The sequence below is a fragment of the Glossina fuscipes genome, unplaced genomic scaffold, assembly GCF_014805625.2.
Source record: "Glossina fuscipes isolate IAEA_lab_2018 unplaced genomic scaffold, Yale_Gfus_2 60, whole genome shotgun sequence".
NCBI classification, from domain to species: domain Eukaryota; kingdom Metazoa; phylum Arthropoda; class Insecta; order Diptera; family Glossinidae; genus Glossina; species Glossina fuscipes.
Genome location: NW_023998432.1, coordinates 5,801,896 through 5,806,933, shown reverse-complemented (window position 1 = coordinate 5,806,933; position 5,038 = coordinate 5,801,896). Strand labels below are relative to the sequence as shown.

At 34.4% G+C, this 5,038-nt stretch overlaps 1 long non-coding RNA gene across 3 annotated transcripts; it reads right to left on the bottom strand.

Moving 5' to 3' along the window:
- Positions 1-2,212: 2,212 nt before the first annotated feature.
- LOC119637606 lies at positions 2,213-4,376 on the bottom strand. Of its 3 annotated transcripts, XR_005247294.1 has the most exons (4): positions 4,316-4,376; positions 3,910-4,076; positions 3,600-3,817; positions 2,213-3,497 (listed from the first exon to the last, which is right to left on the bottom strand). It is a non-coding gene; the product is annotated as an uncharacterized LOC119637606 (long non-coding RNA). The 3 variants fall into 3 exon arrangements; XR_005247292.1 differs by having other exon boundaries at positions 2,213-3,817; XR_005247293.1 differs by lacking the exon at positions 4,316-4,376 and adding an exon at positions 4,157-4,242 and having other exon boundaries at positions 2,213-3,817.
- Positions 4,377-5,038: the final 662 nt, after the last annotated feature.

Sequence of the window (5,038 nt, the reverse complement as noted above, 5' to 3'; positions counted from 1 at the left end):
ATATGTTAATATTTTTGAGTACATTCTTGGAATACATTTTGTGTGTGTAGCTTATGTCTTCATATTTTGCGCGGGAGGAGGCTGATCCTGTATCAGTAAGAAGACGTGCACGGATAAATCGGACTGCCAAGTTGATGTCTGCGGGTAAACGTTTAGGCGGACAGACTTGTTATTAGTAAGGAAGCAAAACGCTTCCTTACAATATCATACCTGATTCAATCGATTCAATTTCGCAAAACAAAACGGTACAGCGGAGAGAATAAATCAAACCTTAATAGAACATGTTATGTGTATGCTCATTCATAGCGGTCTTGATCATCGCTTTTGGGCTAAAGCTGCCAACCCGGTCTGTTAGTTAATTAGCAGAGCTCCTTGCAGTGATGAAAAGAAATCTCCAGCAGAAATTTGGTCCGGCCGCCGTACCGTTTACAAATTTCAATGAATTTTTGGGTGCCCTGCTCTCGTGTACACACTCAAAGAAAAACGTCGTAATCCGGAAAAATAAATCTATGGAATGCATTATATAGGATATAGCAGTGAAAGAAAGCTTACAGATTGTTTACCCCTGAAGACGATATTATAATCATAAGTCGTGGTGTAGTGTTAATTCAGGGGACGGCAATAATGAGATTGAAATCGACAAATGTTTTAAAAATATCAGATTTCTTTTTAAGAGGCTCGACAAATAATTTTCTAAAAAAGTCATATATAAATGTGCCTAAAAACCGCACACCAGAAAATGAATTAATGTAAAGTAGCCAAATAAAACCAGAATGTACTAGTTCTTATAAATTTTTGGCTCTTCCACCATCTTCCTTGATTGGTTTCCTGGTTTGTTTGGCATTAATACACCGTACCCAGCCCCTTTCATTTGCAAAATGACTACCGAAAGATGATTTTTGTACTTCATTTAAATTTTTATTACACATGTAGCCCATTCTTTTGTGCCGTAGAGCAATTTCTTTTCTCGCAACGAAAACGTTGTTTTCCTTCACTTTTACTTCAATGTCCATGCGATATTAATCGTTGCAAACTGTGACAGTGGTAACACCATTTTTATTCAGAATGCGGCACATTTCTCCCTCAAAAATAACTACTTTACCATCTTCAGTCAATGGTCATAGAGAGAGAAGGTTTGCATACAAATTACGTACATATTCAAAGTTTCTTACTATTACTGCTTGATTGTGTTCTTTTCTTAAATATTTAAGTCGACGACACTCGCACATCCAACGTGGATTACATTTTTTTTTTTTAGCAAGAACAACTTTTTGATTTTCTATGTTATGTGCGTTATACAAGTTAAAATGTACTTTTATTAAAACCCTAACAATAATAACCGCACTTCCTTGAGTTCTGAAAACAACTAAAAACTTATGCTAATTTACAAATTACCTTTTGTTTCTAATTTCTGCAGTGGCGTGATGCTATTGAGCATAATTCACCGCCCACCCTGATCTTGCTTATTTCGGTGCTTATTACGGAAATGCGTTGAGTTGTTGTTTCTGATATCAAATATTTTATTTTCTTTGCTCAGCATGGTTTATTAATCTAGCTTGAGTTAACTCTTCCCCTCTTATGTCGATTGACCTAAACGATTTCCTTAGTAGTGAATGCTGTTGAAATTTGTAGAAATGGTCCGCTTTTCGCATTGGCGACATGCGGTTATTTGCGGTTATTTGGTGCAGAAGTTGTGCAAAACCTTCCCTTATACTTTGTGATACAGATAAGAGTAAACATGATATATAACAGGAAATATAATTATTATTATTATTATATCCGTACCAAGATTTATTACATTTTTTTATATTATTAATTTAATATTATTTTCACGTTGTAACTGTTTCACATATAAATTCTTAACTTTTAGGTCCAATTTCCAATAATCATGCTAGGTAAAACAAATGTCTCATATATTTTAATATTAACATTGGTGTAAGTTTTGTTAAGAATACTTGTTTTACAATTTTCAAATCTTATAATAAATTTTACTTTTGGTCTCACTTCTATTTTGTTAACATCCTGAGTTATGTGTTCACTGAAAGTTTTAAATGTTCCTCGCGCAATTCGTATAATGTGAAACCTTTTGGATATTTCTAATTCAGATTGTGTATTTTTAAATTTTAAAACATTTATTTTCGATTTTTATCAGATTTTTCTCTTGTCTTAGATATGTATCAAAAATATTGTTACTACTATCCGTTAATAATTCATATTGGTTTAAAATTAATGGTTTATTTAGGGCGTCACGAAGAGGTTCAAATTTTGTATTGGATAGAATGTGGGTGGAGAATTGAGGTATGAGTAAAGTTTGGATAATATTCTTATTTTCAAAAATTACCGCGATTTTCATGCTGCTGTAACTACCAAAGTCAGCAATAAAGTTCTGTTTGCGTTAGAATGTCGGTCGGAATTATACGCAATTTACAAATATAATTTAGCCAAAGTCATATATGGTCCCGTAAAATTGATATATCATTGCTAACTCTATATGATTGGTCAATAAATTTGCCTTCGCTCTCTAGGTTTTTTATTCTATATAGTCCCACTTCTTTAAGTGCATTTATGTAGCTGTAGATTTCCAGTTTGCCATCGGTGTCCATAGTTCCCGCAATGTATTTCAAATAAAATTCTTATTGATCGAGTGCAAAAGTTGTTTGTAATGTATTTATATTGTTAAATAGTGAAAGCATTGTCATCATCATAAAATGTTAGATTGATAAAGTGTAGGACCTTGTCATAATAGGTAATTGTTTTCAATTATCTTATCTTGTTGGATATATATCCATTGTTGTTAGTTAGGTTTTGTATATCAAATATTTGACTTCGATATCAGTGCTCATTTTAGAACTGACATTGGGAGCTGCACATTCAGTAAGTGCAACAAGAAGTTTTTGATTAAGGTATGTTCCCTAAAATTGTCTTCTGTTGTTTTTATGAACTAAAGTGCTTGATTGCGATCTTATTGTGGTGTTATAGTTTCGTACCACTACTTCTTTCTTATATATTTTCTCTTGTATATTTTCACGAAAATTTCTTCTCCCTCTGAATATTCATTGGTTGGCGATCGATTCGCATTTTGATACATGGAATTAGCTCCTCTGAAAGCTTCTTGATAGTTTCTTTTTAATTTTTTTCTTTAATTTGGGATCTCTGCTTCCATGTCCCAGGAAAAATGTTTCTACGGACTTTTTAGCCACACCCCATGAAGAGACAAATAATATCCTTTTACCGACCTTCCTAATAATTGTCGGAACGATCGGTGGGTGCGTTCATTTTGAAGGTTTTCTTCTAATGTAGTGGGGTCAAATCGCTCCACTTGCGCAGTTGAACAACTGGTGTACGATGATGTTCTAAAAATAGAAAACCCACGTTCATTGTTCATCATGAAGTTTACGGAGTCTGAATTAAAGGATTTCTATTTGTCTGTCACTATGGTTTTAGGTACGAGAGAATGAAGGATATCCCTCAAGGGTTGTTTTGCACGTTCCGATGCTCTGGACAGAATTAGTTATGCCATGAAATATTTTCAGAAATTGTATATAGCAGTTAAAATTAAATCTTTTAAAATAAAAGTATGTTTAGGTAGACCGCCTTACCTAGATACTGTAGGATGGGGGTGGGACTTTTGTCTTGATACTTTCCAGCGTAACGACAATAATTGTTAATTTTGCAAAGTATACAACTTTTGATAACTTTTGTTTGTGTGCTTTTCATAGAGAAGATTTGTGCCTTGTTTCCTTACAATTTAGATGAGTTTTTCCGTCAAAATTGATCGCTATTGGTGATGTATTTAATGAAGATTGTTTGGGAGGTTCTGTGGATACGCTACAACATTAGTTTTACCAGACTTATAAAATAATTCAGTATTATATTCTTCTAAAATCGATTTCCATCTTTTCATCTTACCGTTGTGTTTCTTGTTGCTGAATGCGCAGGTTAATGGCTGGTGTTCCGTAAAAATTTTGACTTTAGCTGATTCGTATAGGTAATTTCTCAGCGAATTTAATAACCACATGATAGCTAGTGTGTGCTTTTCATTGGCGGCATAGTCGTCCTCGGCCTTGTTTAGTGTTCTGAAAATAAAAGACATTAATTTGAGATATTACGATAATACTGCTCCTCATAAAATTGGAGGCATCTGTCATCAGTTTACAGTCTTTGTTACAATTTGGATAAAAAATCATTTTAAGATCAAATACTGAAAAGAAAGTGGCCTCGAAGAAGCGTCGGGTTTTGAGATTATATCTGATTCCTCGGGGAAAGGGTATATATCCGCAAATGTAATCCAATTTAATTTCCTGTAGTCAATTACCCTATGATTTTGTTTATTACTGGCTGTATCCAGATGTTTTGTGGCGATATAAATGTTTGTTTACATGATTTTTTACTTCAGATTTTAGGGTTGCAATGATAAGAACAAAATTTTTGTATATAAGTTTTTCATCAGGTTTAGAATCGAGTTGGGGGAACATACTGTGAGGGCTTTTGCCCATATCCTGGTGCTGGGGTATGCTCAGGCTTTGACGCACAAGAATTTTATGTGTTTTGATGTTTTTCTTTAAATGTTTTTAGAATTCAGAAGTTTTCACTTTATTTATTAATTTTTCAATTTCGCTCACAATCATCATCAATAATGCCATTTCAAAGCGCACTGCCCGGCCGTTATTGTCTAATAATAAGTTTTTGGCTTTGGTCAGTTAATCTGTTGCCGTTTTCGGCTCTCCTCTCATTCCGGGTCCCCTACTTGACCAGACCAGTCTGTCCCGGACTATTTGGAGCCAGCTATTTTACGGCTCCCGTCAAGGTTGTCTTTTGGCCTTACCATATCCCAATCTCCGGTCGTCCGTCTAGTCCTTTACTTAGTCCTGATTTTTAACTTACCTTAGTCTGACACTGCCCCCTCAGAGACGAGCAATCTGTGAGGCCAAAACGAACGACGACTTTGACTCCTCACTATACTTATGATTTTTCTCATAGTTTCGTATTTCTTCGTCAATAAATTTTCTAACCTAATGTTTATAGCATTTATGCATTG